This window comes from Tachypleus tridentatus, unplaced genomic scaffold (assembly GCF_004210375.1).
Source record: "Tachypleus tridentatus isolate NWPU-2018 unplaced genomic scaffold, ASM421037v1 Hic_cluster_2, whole genome shotgun sequence".
Lineage (NCBI taxonomy): Eukaryota > Metazoa > Arthropoda > Merostomata > Xiphosura > Limulidae > Tachypleus > Tachypleus tridentatus.
The window spans coordinates 47615257-47632107 of record NW_027467782.1 but is presented as its reverse complement, the minus strand read 5'-3'; positions in this window follow the sequence as shown (position 1 = coordinate 47632107).

The following is a 16851-nucleotide window of genomic DNA, read 5'->3' as shown; positions in this document are numbered from 1 at the left end:
GTATATGTTAACACTAACAAACTTTACGTAGAGTGTGGGTATGGGCTAACACTAACAAACATTATGCACAGTGTGGGTATAAGTTAACACTATCAAACTTTATCTTCATTGTGGGTATGTGTTAACACTATCAAACAATATGTACAGTGCGGGTATGTGTTAACACTAACAAACATTATGCACAGTGTGGGTATGTGTTAACACTAACAAACATTATGTGCAGTGTGGGTATGTGTTAACACTAACAAACATTATTCACAGTGTTGATATGTTAGCACTAAGAAACATTATGTACAGTGTGGGTATGTGTTAACACTAACAAACATTATGTTCATTGTGGGTATGTGTTAACACTATCAAACATTATGTTCATTGTGGGTATGTGTTAACACTATCAAACATTATGTACAGTGTGGGTATGCGTTAACACTAACAAACATTATTCACAGTGTTGATATGTTAGCACTAACAAACATTATGTACAGTGTATGTGTTAAAACTAACAAACATTATGTACAGTGTGGGAATGTGTTAACACTATCAAACATTATGTTCATTGTGGGTATGTGTTAACACTATCAAACATTATGTACAGTGTGGGTATGTGTTAACACTAATAAACATTATGTAGAATGTGGGTTTGTGTTAACACTAACAAACGTTATGTGCAGTGTGGGTATGTATTAACACTAACAGACGTTATGCACAGTGTTGGTTTTTGTTATCACTGACAAACATTATGTACAGTGTGGGTTTGGGTTAACACTAACAAAAATTATGTACAGTGTAGGTATGTGTTAACACTAACAAACATTACGTACAGTGTGGGTATGTGTTAACACTAACAAACATTACGTTCATTGTGGGTATGTGTTAACACTAACAAACATTATGTACAGTGTGGTTGTGTTAACACTAAATGACATTACGTACAGTGTGGGTATGTGTTAACACTAACAAACATTACGTACAGTGTGGGTATGTGTTAACACTAACAAACATTATGTACAGTGTTGGTATGTGGTAACACTAACAAACGTTATGCACAGTGTGGGTAGGTGTTAACACTAACAAACATTATGTATAGTGTGGGTATGTGTTAACACTAACAAACATTATATACAGTGTGGATATGTGTTAACACTAAGAAACATTACGTGCAGTGTGGGTATGTGTTGACACTAACAAACATTATGTACATTGTGGGTTTGTGTTAACACCAACAAACATTATGTACAGAGTGGGTATGTGTTAACACTAAGAAACATTATGTACAGTGTGGGTATGTGTTAACACTAACAAACATTATGTACATTGTGTGTTTGTGTTAACACTGACAAACATTGCGTACAGTGTTGGTGTGTTTTAACACTAACAAACGTTATGTACAGTGTGGGTATGTGTTAACACTAACAAACATTATGTACAGTGTGGGTATGTGTTAACACTAACAAACATTACGTAGTGTGGGTATGTGTTAACACTAACAAACTTTACTACAGAGAGGATATGTGTTAACACTAACAAACATTATGTACATTGTGGGTTTGTGTTAACACCAACAAACATTAAGCACACTGTGGGTATGTGTTAACACTTACAAACATTATGTACAGTGTGGGTTTGTGTTAACACTAATAAACATTACGTACAGTGTGGGTATGTGTTAACACTAACATTGTTATATTAGCAGTAACAAACATTATGTACAGTGTGTGTATATGTTAACACTAAGAAACATTATGTACAGAGTGGGTATGTGTTAACATAACAAACATTATGTACAGTGTGTGTATATGTTAACACTAACAAACATTATGTACAGTGTGGGTATGTGTTAACACTAACAAACATTATGTACAGTGTGTGTATATGTTAACACTAACAAACATTATGTACAGTGTGGGTATGTGTTAACACTAACAAACATTATGCACAGTGTGGGTATGTGTTAACACTAACAGACGTTATGCACAGTATGGGTATTTGTTAACACTAAGAAACATTATGCACCGTGTGGTTATAAGTTAACACCAACAAACAATATGTACAGTTTGGGTATGTGTTAACACTAATAAACATTACGTACAGTGTGGGTATGTGTTAACACTAACAAACATTATGTACAGCGTGGGTATGTGCTAACATTAACGAACGTTACGTACAGTGTGGGTATGTGTTAACACTAAGAAACATTATGTTCATTGTGGGTATGTGTTAACACTATCAAACATTATGTTCATTGTGGGTATGTGTTAAAACTATCAAACATTATGTACAGTGTGGGTATGTGTTAACACTAACAAACATTATGTAGAGTGTGGGTTTGTGTTAACACTAACAAACATTATTCACAGTGTTGGTATGTGTTAGCAGTAACAAATATTATGTACAGTGTGGGTATGTGATATCACTAACAAACATTATGTGCAGTGTAGGTTTGTGTTAACACTAACATTGTTATGTTAGCAGTAACAAACATTATGTACAGTGTGGGTATGTGATAACACTAACAAACATTATGTACAGTGTGGGTTTGTGTTAACACTAACAAACGTTATGTGCAGTGTGGGTATGTGTTAACACTAACAAACGTTATTCACTGTGTGGGTATGTGTTAACACTAACAAACATTATGTTCATTGTGGGTATGTGTTAAGACTAACAATCATTACGTACAGTGTGGGTATGTGTTAACACTAACAAACGTTACGTACAATGTGGGTATGTGTTAACACTAACAAACATTATGTTCATTGTGGGTATGTGTTAACACTATCAAACATTATGTACAGTGTGGGTATGTGTTAACACTAACAAACATTATGTAGAGTGTGGGTTTGTGTTAACACTAACAAACATTATTCACAGTGTTGGTATGTGTTAGCAGTAACAAACATTATGTACAGTGTGGGTATGTGATAACACTAACAAACATTATGTACAGTGTGGGTTTGTGTTAACACTAACATTGTTATGTTAGCAGTAACAAACATTATGTACTGTGTGGGTATGTGTTAACAGTAACAAACATTATGTTCATTGTGGGTATGTGTTAACACTAATAAACATTACGTACAGTGTGGGTATGTGTTAACATTAACAAACATTACGTATAGTGTGTGTATGTGTTAACACTAACAAACATTATGTACAGTGTGGGTATGTGTTAACACTAAGAAACATTATGTACCGTGAGGGTATGTGTTAACACTAATAAACATTACGTACAGTGTGGGTATGTGTTAACACTTACAAACATTATGTACAGCGTGGGTATGTGTTAACATTAACGAACGTTACGTACAGTGTGGGTATGTGTTAACACTAAGAAACATTATGTTCATTGTGGGTATGTGTTAACACCATCAAACATTATGTTCATTGTGGGTATGTGTTAAAACCATCAAACATTATGTACAGTGTGGGTATGTGTTAACACCAACAAACATTATGTAGAGTGTGGGTTTGTGTTAACACCAACAAACATTATTCACAGTGTTGGTATGTGTTAGCAGTAACAAATATTATGTACAGTGTGGGTATGTGATATCACTCAACAAACATTATGTACAGTGTAGGTTTGTGTTAACACTAACATTGTTATGTTAGCAGTAACAAACATTATGTACAGTGTGGGTATGTGATAACACTAACAAACATTATGTACAGTGTGGTTTGTGTTAACACTAACAAACGTTATGTGCAGTGTGGGTATGTGTTAACACTAACAAACGTTATTCACTGTGTGGGTATGTGTTAACACTAACAAACATTATGTTCATTGTGGGTATGTGTTAAGACTAACAATCATTACGTACAATGTGGGTATGTGTTAACACTAACAAACATTATGTACAGTGTGGGTTTGTGTTAACACTAACAAACGTTATGTGCAGTGTGGGTATGTGTTAACACTAACAAACGTTATTCACTGTGTGGGTATGTGTTAACACTAACAAACATTATGTTCATTGTGGGTATGTGTTAAGACTAACAATCATTACGTACAGTGTGGGTATGTGTTAACACTAACAAACGTTACGTACAATGTGGGTATGTGTTAACACTAACAAACATTATGTTCATTGTGGGTATGTGTTAACACAATCAAACATTATGTACAGTGTGGGTATGTGTTAACACTAACAAACATTATGTAGAGTGTGGGTTTGTGTTAACACTAACAAACATTATTCACAGTGTTGGTATGTGTTAGCAGTAACAAACATTATGTACAGTGTGGGTATGTGATAACACTAACAAACATTATGTACAGTGTGGGTTTGTGTTAACACTAACATTGTTATGTTAGCAGTAACAAACATTATGTACTGTGTGGGTATGTGTTAACAGTAACAAACATTATGTTCATTGTGGGTATGTGTTAACACTAATAAACATTACGTACAGTGTGGGTATGTGTTAACATTAACAAACATTACGTATAGTGTGTGTATGTGTTAACACTAACAAACATTATGTACAGTGTGGGTATGTGTTAACACTAAGAAACATTATGTACCGTGAGGGTATGTGTTAACACTAACAAACATTATGTACATTGTGTGTTTGTGTTAACACTGACAAACATTGCGTACAGTGTTGGTGTGTTTTAACACTAACAAACGTTATGTACAGTGTGGGTATGTGTTAACACTAACAAACATTATGTACAGTGTGGGTATGTGTTAACACTAACAAACATTACGTAGTGTGGGTATGTGTTAACACTAACAAACTTTACTACAGAGAGGATATGTGTTAACACTAACAAACATTATGTACATTGTGGGTTTGTGTTAACACCAACAAACATTAAGCACACTGTGGGTATGTGTTAACACTTACAAACATTATGTACAGTGTGGGTTTGTGTTAACACTAATAAACATTACGTACAGTGTGGGTATGTGTTAACACTAACATTGTTATATTAGCAGTAACAAACATTATGTACAGTGTGTGTATATGTTAACACTAAGAAACATTATGTACAGAGTGGGTATGTGTTAACATAACAAACATTATGTACAGTGTGTGTATATGTTAACACTAACAAACATTATGTACAGTGTGGGTATGTGTTAACACTAACAAACATTATGTACAGTGTGTGTATATGTTAACACTAACAAACATTATGTACAGTGTGGGTATGTGTTAACACTAACAAACATTATGCACAGTGTGGGTATGTGTTAACACTAACAGACGTTATGCACAGTATGGGTATTTGTTAACACTAAGAAACATTATGCACCGTGTGGTTATAAGTTAACACTAACAAACAATATGTACAGTTTGGGTATGTGTTAACACTAATAAACATTACGTACAGTGTGGGTATGTGTTAACACTAACAAACATTATGTACAGCGTGGGTATGTGCTAACATTAACGAACGTTACGTACAGTGTGGGTATGTGTTAACACTAAGAAACATTATGTTCATTGTGGGTATGTGTTAACACTATCAAACATTATGTTCATTGTGGGTATGTGTTAAAACTATCAAACATTATGTACAGTGTGGGTATGTGTTAACACTAACAAACATTATGTAGAGTGTGGGTTTGTGTTAACACTAACAAACATTATTCACAGTGTTGGTATGTGTTAGCAGTAACAAATATTATGTACAGTGTGGGTATGTGATATCACTAACAAACATTATGTGCAGTGTAGGTTTGTGTTAACACTAACATTGTTATGTTAGCAGTAACAAACATTATGTACAGTGTGGGTATGTGATAACACCAACAAACATTATGTACAGTGTGGGTTTGTGTTAACACCAACAAACGTTATGTGCAGTGTGGGTATGTGTTAACACCAACAAACGTTATTCACTGTGTGGGTATGTGTTAACACTAACAAACATTATGTTCATTGTGGGTATGTGTTAAGACTCAACAATCATTACGTACAGTGTGGGTATGTGTTAACACTAACAAACGTTACGTACAATGTGGGTATGTGTTAACACTAACAAACATTATGTTCATTGTGGGTATGTGTTAACACTATCAAACATTATGTACAGTGTGGGTATGTGTTAACACTAACAAACATTATGTAGAGTGTGGGTTTGTGTTAACACTAACAAACATTATTCACAGTGTTGGTATGTGTTAGCAGTAACAAACATTATGTACAGTGTGGGTATGTGATAACACTAACAAACATTATGTACAGTGTGGGTTTGTGTTAACACTAACATTGTTATGTTAGCAGTAACAAACATTATGTACTGTGTGGGTATGTGTTAACAGTAACAAACATTATGTTCATTGTGGGTATGTGTTAACACTAACAAACATTACGTACAGTGTGGGTATGTGTTAACATTAACAAACATTACGTATAGTGTGTGTATGTGTTAACACTAACAAACATTATGTACAGTGTGGGTATGTGTTAACACTAAGAAACATTATGTACCGTGAGGGTATGTGTTAACACTAATAAACATTACGTACAGTGTGGGTATGTGTTAACACTAACAAACATTATGTACAGCGTGGGTATGTGCTAACATTAACGAACGTTACGTACAGTGTGGGTATGTGTTAACACTAAGAAACATTATGTTCATTGTGGGTATGTGTTAACACTATCAAACATTATGTTCATTGTGGGTATGTGTTAAAACTATCAAACATTATGTACAGTGTGGGTATGTGTTAACACTAACAAACATTATGTAGAGTGTGGGTTTGTGTTAACACTAACAAACATTATTCACAGTGTTGGTATGTGTTAGCAGTAACAAATATTATGTACAGTGTGGGTATGTGATATCACTAACAAACATTATGTGCAGTGTAGGTTTGTGTTAACACTAACATTGTTATGTTAGCAGTAACAAACATTATGTACAGTGTGGGTATGTGATAACACTAACAAACATTATGTACAGTGTGGGTTTGTGTTAACACTAACAAACGTTATGTGCAGTGTGGGTATGTGTTAACACCAACAAACGTTATTCACTGTGTGGGTATGTGTTAACACCAACAAACATTATGTTCATTGTGGGTATGTGTTAAGACCAACAATCATTACGCACAGTGTGGGTATGTGTTAACACTAACAAACGTTACGTACAATGTGGGTATGTGTTAACACTAACAAACATTATGTTCATTGTGGGTATGTGTTAACACCATCAAACATTATGTACAGTGTGGGTATGTGTTAACACTAACAAACATTATGTAGAGTGTGGGTTTGTGTTAACACCAACAAACATTATTCACAGTGTTGGTATGTGTTAGCAGTAACAAACATTATGTACAGTGTGGGTATGTGATAACACTAACAAACATTATGTACAGTGTGGGTTTGTGTTAACACTAACATTGTTATGTTAGCAGTAACAAACATTATGTACTGTGTGGGTATGTGTTAACAGTAACAAACATTATGTTCATTGTGGGTATGTGTTAACACTAATAAACATTACGTACAGTGTGGGTATGTGTTAACATTAACAAACATTACGTATAGTGTGTGTATGTGTTAACACTAACAAACATTATGTACAGTGTGGGTATGTGTTAACACTAAGAAACATTATGTACCGTGAGGGTATGTGTTAACACTAACAAACATTATGTACAGTGTGGGTATATGTTAACACTAACAAACATTATGTACAGCGTGGGTATGTGCTAACATTAACGAACGTTACGTACAGTGTGGGTATGTGTTAACACTAAGAAACATTATGTTCATTGTGGGTATGTGTTAACACTATCAAACATTATGTTCATTGTGGGTATGTGTTAAAACTATCAAACATTATGTACAGTGTGGGTATGTGTTAACACTAACAAACATTATGTAGAGTGTGGGTTTGTGTTAACACTAACAAACATTATTCACAGTGTTGGTATGTGTTAGCAGTAACAAATATTATGTACAGTGTGGGTATGTGATATCACTAACAAACATTATGTACAGTGTAGGTTTGTGTTAACACTAACATTGTTATGTTAGCAGTAACAAACATTATGTACAGTGTGGGTATGTGATAACACTAACAAACATTATGTACAGTGTGTGTTTGTGTTAACACTAACAAACGTTATGTGCAGTGTGGGTATGTGTTAACACTAACAAACGTTATTCACTGTGTGGGTATGTGTTAACACTAACAAACATTATGTTCATTGTGGGTATGTGTTAAGACTAACAATCATTACGTACAGTGTGGGTATGTGTTAACACTAACAAACATTATGTACAGTGTGGGTTTGTGTTAACACTAACAAACGTTATGTGCAGTGTGGGTATGTGTTAACACTAACAAACGTTATTCACTGTGTGGGTATGTGTTAACACTAACAAACATTATGTTCATTGTGGGTATGTGTTAAGACTAACAATCATTACGTACAGTGTGGGTATGTGTTAACACTAACAAACGTTACGTACAATGTGGGTATGTGTTAACACTAACAAACATTACGTAGTGTGGGTATGTGTTAACACTAACAAACTTTACTACAGAGAGGATATGTGTTAACACTAACAAACATTATGTACATTGTGGGTTTGTGTTAACACCAACAAACATTAAGCACACTGTGGGTATGTGTTAACACTTACAAACATTATGTACAGTGTGGGTTTGTGTTAACTCTAATAAACATTACGTACAGTGTGGGTATGTGTTAACACTAACATTGTTATATTAGCAGTAACAAACATTATGTACAGTGTGTGTATATGTTAACACTAAGAAACATTATGTACAGAGTGGGTATGTGTTAACATAACAAACATTATGTACAGTGTGTGTATATGTTAACACTAACAAACATTATGTACAGTGTGGGTATGTGTTAACACTAACAAACATTATGTACAGTGTGGGTATGTGTTAACACTAACAAACATTATGCACAGTGTGGGTATGTGTTAACACTAACAGACGTTATGCACAGTATGGGTATTTGTTAACACTAAGAAACATTATGCACCGTGTGGTTATAAGTTAACACTAACAAACAATATGTACAGTTTGGGTATGTGTTAACACTAATAAACATTACGTACAGTGTGGGTATGTGTTAACACTAACAAACATTATGTACAGCGTGGGTATGTGCTAACATTAACGAACGTTACGTACAGTGTGGGTATGTGTTAACACTAAGAAACATTATGTTCATTGTGGGTATGTGTTAACACTATCAAACATTATGTTCATTGTGGGTATGTGTTAAAACTATCAAACATTATGTACAGTGTGGGTATGTGTTAACACTAACAAACATTATGTAGAGTGTGGGTTTGTGTTAACACTAACAAACTTTACTACAGAGAGGATATGTGTTAACACTAACAAACATTATGTACATTGTGGGTTTGTGTTAACACCAACAAACATTAAGCACACTGTGGGTATGTGTTAACACTTACAAACATTATGTACAGTGTGGGTTTGTGTTAACACTAATAAACATTACGTACAGTGTGGGTATGTGTTAACACTAACATTGTTATATTAGCAGTAACAAACATTATGTACAGTGTGTGTATATGTTAACACTAAGAAACATTATGTACAGAGTGGGTATGTGTTAACATAACAAACATTATGTACAGTGTGTGTATATGTTAACACTAACAAACATTATGTACAGTGTGGGTATGTGTTAACACTAACAAACATTATGTACAGTGTGTGTATATGTTAACACTAACAAACATTATGTACAGTGTGGGTATGTGTTAACACTAACAAACATTATGCACAGTGTGGGTATGTGTTAACACCAACAGACGTTATGCACAGTATGGGTATTTGTTAACACTAAGAAACATTATGCACCGTGTGGTTATAAGTTAACACTAACAAACAATATGTACAGTTTGAGTATGTGTTAACACTAATAAACATTACGTACAGTGTGGGTATGTGTTAACACCAACAAACATTATGTACAGCGTGGGTATGTGCTAACATTAACGAACGTTACGTACAGTGTGGGTATGTGTTAACACTAAGAAACATTATGTTCATTGTGGGTATGTGTTAACACTATCAAACATTATGTTCATTGTGGGTATGTGTTAAAACTATCAAACATTATGTACAGTGTGGGTATGTGTTAACACCAACAAACATTATGTAGAGTGTGGGTTTGTGTTAACACTAACAAACATTATTCACAGTGTTGGTATGTGTTAGCAGTAACAAATATTATGTACAGTGTGGGTATGTGATATCACTAACAAACATTATGTGCAGTGTAGGTTTGTGTTAACACCAACATTGTTATGTTAGCAGTAACAAACATTATGTACAGTGTGGGTATGTGATAACACTAACAAACATTATGTACAGTGTGGGTTTGTGTTAACACTAACAAACGTTATGTGCAGTGTGGGTATGTGTTAACACTAACAAACGTTATTCACTGTGTGGGTATGTGTTAACACTAACAAACATTATGTTCATTGTGGGTATGTGTTAAGACTAACAATCATTACGTACAGTGTGGGTATGTGTTAACACTAACAAACGTTACGTACAATGTGGGTATGTGTTAACACTAACAAACATTATGTTCATTGTGGGTATGTGTTAACACTATCAAACATTATGTACAGTGTGGGTATGTGTTAACACTAACAAACATTATGTAGAGTGTGGGTTTGTGTTAACACTAACAAACATTATTCACAGTGTTGGTATGTGTTAGCAGTAACAAACATTATGTACAGTGTGGGTATGTGATAACACTAACAAACATTATGTACAGTGTGGGTTTGTGTTAACACTAACATTGTTATGTTAGCAGTAACAAACATTATGTACTGTGTGGGTATGTGTTAACAGTAACAAACATTATGTTCATTGTGGGTATGTGTTAACACTAATAAACATTACGTACAGTGTGGGTATGTGTTAACATTAACAAACATTACGTATAGTGTGTGTATGTGTTAACACTAACAAACATTATGTACAGTGTGGGTATGTGTTAACACTAAGAAACATTATGTACCGTGAGGGTATGTGTTAACACTAACAAACATTATGTACAGTGTGGGTATATGTTAACACTAACAAACATTATGTACAGCGTGGGTATGTGCTAACATTAACGAACGTTACGTACAGTGTGGGTATGTGTTAACACTAAGAAACATTATGTTCATTGTGGGTATGTGTTAACACTATCAAACATTATGTACAGTGTGGGTATGTGTTAACACTAACAAACATTATGTAGAGTGTGGGTTTGTGTTAACACCAACAAACATTATTCACAGTGTTGGTATGTGTTAGCAGTAACAAATATTATGTACAGTGTGGGTATGTGATATCACTAACAAACATTATGTACAGTGTAGGTTTGTGTTAACACTAACATTGTTATGTTAGCAGTAACAAACATTATGTACAGTGTGGGTATGTGATAACACTAACAAACATTATGTACAGTGTGTGTTTGTGTTAACACTAACAAACGTTATGTGCAGTGTGGGTATGTGTTAACACCAACAAACGTTATTCACTGTGTGGGTATGTGTTAACACCAACAAACATTATGTTCATTGTGGGTATGTGTTAAGACTAACAATCATTACGTACAGTGTGGGTATGTGTTAACACTAACAAACATTATGTACAGTGTGGGTTTGTGTTAACACTAACAAACGTTATGTGCAGTGTGGGTATGTGTTAACACTAACAAACGTTATTCACTGTGTGGGTATGTGTTAACACTAACAAACATTATGTTCATTGTGGGTATGTGTTAAGACTCAACAATCATTACGTACAGTGTGGGTATGTGTTAACACTAACAAACGTTACGTACAATGTGGGTATGTGTTAACACTAACAAACATTATGTTCATTGTGGGTATGTGTTAACACTATCAAAGATTATGTACAGTGTGGGTATGTGTTAACACTAACAAACATTATGTAGAGTGTGGGTTTGTGTTAACACTAACAAACATTATTCACAGTGTTGGTATGTGTTAGCAGTAACAAACATTATGTACAGTGTGGGTATGTGATAACACTAACAAACATTATGTACAGTGTGGGTTTGTGTTAACACTAACATTGTTATGTTAGCAGTAACAAACATTATGTACTGTGTGGGTATGTGTTAACAGTAACAAACATTATGTTCATTGTGGGTATGTGTTAACACTAATAAACATTACGCACAGTGTGGGTATGTGTTAACATTAACAAACATTACGTATAGTGTGTGTATGTGTTAACACCAACAAACATTATGTACAGTGTGGGTATGTGTTAACACTAAGAAACATTATGTACCGTGAGGGTATGTGTTAACACTAACAAACATTATGTACAGTGTGGGTATATGTTAACACTAACAAACATTATGTACAGCGTGGGTATGTGCTAACATTAACGAACGTTACGTACAGTGTGGGTATGTGTTAACACTAAGAAACATTATGTTCATTGTGGGTATGTGTTAACACTATCAAACATTATGTTCATTGTGGGTATGTGTTAAAACTATCAAACATTATGTACAGTGTGGGTATGTGTTAACACCAACAAACATTATGTAGAGTGTGGGTTTGTGTTAACACCAACAAACATTATTCACAGTGTTGGTATGTGTTAGCAGTAACAAATATTATGTACAGTGTGGGTATGTGATATCACTAACAAACATTATGTACAGTGTAGGTTTGTGTTAACACTAACATTGTTATGTTAGCAGTAACAAACATTATGTACAGTGTGGGTATGTGATAACACCAACAAACATTATGTACAGTGTGTGTTTGTGTTAACACCAACAAACGTTATGTGCAGTGTGGGTATGTGTTAACACTAACAAACGTTATTCACTGTGTGGGTATGTGTTAACACTAACAAACATTATGTTCATTGTGGGTATGTGTTAAGACTAACAATCATTACGTACAGTGTGGGTATGTGTTAACACTAACAAACATTATGTACAGTGTGGGTTTGTGTTAACACTAACAAACGTTATGTGCAGTGTGGGTATGTGTTAACACTAACAAACGTTATTCACTGTGTGGGTATGTGTTAACACTAACAAACATTATGTTCATTGTGGGTATGTGTTAAGACTAACAATCATTACGTACAGTGTGGGTATGTGTTAACACTAACAAACGTTACGCAATACAATGTGGGTATGTGTTAACACCAACAAACATTATGTTCATTGTGGGTATGTGTTAACACCATCAAACATTATGTACAGTGTGGGTATGTGTTAACACCAACAAACATTATGTAGAGTGTGGGTTTGTGTTAACACTAACAAACATTATTCACAGTGTTGGTATGTGTTAGCAGTAACAAACATTATGTACAGTGTGGGTATGTGATAACACTAACAAACATTATGTACAGTGTGGGTTTGTGTTAACACTAACATTGTTATGTTAGCAGTAACAAACATTATGTACTGTGTGGGTATGTGTTAACAGTAACAAACATTATGTTCATTGTGGGTATGTGTTAACACTAATAAACATTACGTACAGTGTGGGTATGTGTTAACATTAACAAACATTACGTATAGTGTGTGTATGTGTTAACACCAACAAACATTATGTACAGTGTGGGTATCTGTTAACACTAAGAAACATTATGTACCGTGAGGGTATGTGTTAACACTAACAAACATTTTGTACAGTGTGGGTATATGTTAACACTAACAAACATTATGTACGGCGTGGGTATGTGCTAACATTAACGAACGTTACGTACAGTGTGGGTATGTGTTAACACCAAGAAACATTATGTTCATTGTGGGTATGTGTTAACACCATCAAACATTATGTTCATTGTGGGTATGTGTTAAAACCATCAAACATTATGTACAGTGTGGTATGTGTTAACACCAACAAACATTATGTAGAGTGTGGGTTTGTGTTAACACTAACAAACATTATTCACAGTGTTGGTATGTGTTAGCAGTAACAAATATTATGTACAGTGTGGGTATGTGATAACACTAACAAACATTATGTACAGTGTGTGTTTGTGTTAACACTAACATTGTTATGTTAGCAGTAACAAACATTATGTACAGTGTGGGTATGTGATAACACTAACAAACATTATGTACAGTGTGTGTTTGTGTTAACACTAACAAACGTTATGTGCAGTGTGGGTATGTGTTAACACTAACAAACGTTATTCACTGTGTGGGTATGTGTTAACACTAACAAACATTATGTTCATTGTGGGTATGTGTTAAGACTAACAATCATTACGTACAGTGTGGGTATGTGTTAACACTAACAAACGTTACGTACAATGTGGGTATGTGTTAACACTAACAAACATTATGTTCATTGTGGGTATGTGTTAACACTATCAAACATTATGTACAGTGTGGGTATGTGTTAACACTAACAAACATTATGTAGAGTGTGGGTTTGTGTTAACACTAACAAACATTATTCACAGTGTTGGTATGTGTTAGCAGTAACAAACATTATGTACAGTGTGGGTATGTGATAACACTAACAAACATTATGTACAGTGTGGGTTTGTGTTAACACTAACATTGTTATGTTAGCAGTAACAAACATTATGTACTGTGTGGGTATGTGTTAACAGTAACAAACATTATGTTCATTGTGGGTATGTGTTAACACTAACAAACATTATGTGCAGTGTTGGTATGTGTTAACCCTAAGAAACGTTATATTCATTGTGGGTTTTTGTTTGTACTTCTGTCCATTTGTTACGGTACAAACATTGTTTAAACCATGACTGACCAATGACGAACAAATGATAATTTTAAAATTAGAACTTGGGAAAATGAAGAAAAGATTTATAGTCGTTGATGTGTTGGTTTCAAAATATGGTATGACTGATAAATAAATAAACAAAATCGAATTTATTCAGTGATTGAAGATTTAACATCCTTCCATTATTCGTTACACAATGTTTTACTGATATTTTTCATGTATTCTGATGTGTAGATTCTCCTAGCTCTTACACACGTTATTGAATCAAAAGCTAGTCTGTGGTCTGACATCAGTAATAAGAATATAAATAGGAATTTCTAAACCTATTGTATCGTTTATCCAGTCAATAAGCAAGTAGATAAATCTATCTACATAAATCATCCCCTCACCTGCCCTCTATACCCACCCCTACCTTCTGTTCAGTGTTCAATCAGACAAAGAAAATCACAACCATATTACCGTTATGTCTTTCGTAGCACGTTACGACAAAAGCCAAATGTCCTGCGGTCAACTGTACCTCCTACTGGTAATGAACATGAGTCGGTGAAAGACACGGATATCATTAGTTAATAACCACTGAACCATTTGCATATGTTTGTCTGACTGAATTAACTGGGTGAACTCCTAATAGTGAGAGCTACACCGCCTGATTACCTCTTCATAATGCACGAGTTGATGGTGGCTTTCCATCGAATTAGACTACATTAAATAACCGTTGTCTGTTTCAAAACCAAATGAAAATCAAGCTTGAGAAAGAAACATCAGATCTATGTGAAACCAACAGAGCACGAAACCAACTCTGTTGTGTCATAGAGAACCAGTTTATACAAGTAACTGAACTAAGAAAAACAGCAAATGATTTCATAAACAGATATTTATGACGTCAAATATTTACTTTAAGAACGTTATATCTGTGATAGGTTTTATTGTTGTATAGTTACTTTAAGAACGTTATATCTGTGATAGGTTTCATTGTTGTATAATTACTTTAAGAACGTTATATCTGTGATAGGTTTCATTGTTGTATAGTTACTTTAAGAACGTTATATCTGTGATAGGTTTCATTGTTGTATAGTTACTTTAAGAACGTTATATCTGTGATAGGTTTTATTGTTGTATAGTTACTTTAAGAACGTTATATCTGTGATAGGTTTCATTGTTGTATAGTTACTTTAAGAACGTTATATCTGTGATAGGATTCATTGTTGTATAGTTACTTTAAGAACGTTATATCTGTGATAGGTTTTATTATTATATTTATTTAAAAACGTTATAACTGTGATAACTTTTATTGTTATACTTATTTAAAAACGTTATAATTGTGGTATAGTTACTGTAAGAACGTTATATCTGTGATATATTTTATTGTTGTATAGTTACTTTAAGAACGTTATATCTGTGATAGGTTTTATTGTTGTATAGTTACTTTAAGAACGTTATATCTGTGATAGGTTTCATTGTTGTATAGTTACTTTAAGAACGTTATATCTGTGATAGGTTTTATTATTATATTTATTTAAAAACGTTATAACTGTGATAACTTTTATTGTTATACTTATTTAAAAACGTTATAATTGTGGTATAGTTACTGTAAGAACGTTATAACTGTGATAGGTTTCATTGTTGTATAGTTACTTTAAGAACGTTATATCTGTGATAGGTTTCATTGTTGTATAGTTACTTTAAGAACGTTATATCTGTGATAGGTTTCATTGTTGTATAGTTACTTTAAGAACGTTATATCTGTGATAGGTTTCATTGTTGTATAGTTACTTTAAGAACGTTATATCTGTGATAGGTTTCATTGTTGTATAGTTACTTCAAGAACGTTATATCTGTGATAGGTTTCATTGTTGTATAGTTACTTTAAGAACGTTATATCTGTGATAGGTTTTATTGTTGTATAGTTACTTTAAGAACGTTATATCTGTGATAGGTTTTATTATTATATTTATTTAAAAACGTTATAACTGTGGTAACTTTTATTGTTATACTTATTTAAAAACGTTATAATTGTGGTATAGTTACTGTAAGAACGTTATAACTGTGATCGGTTTCATTGTTGTATAGTTACTTTAAGAACGTTATATC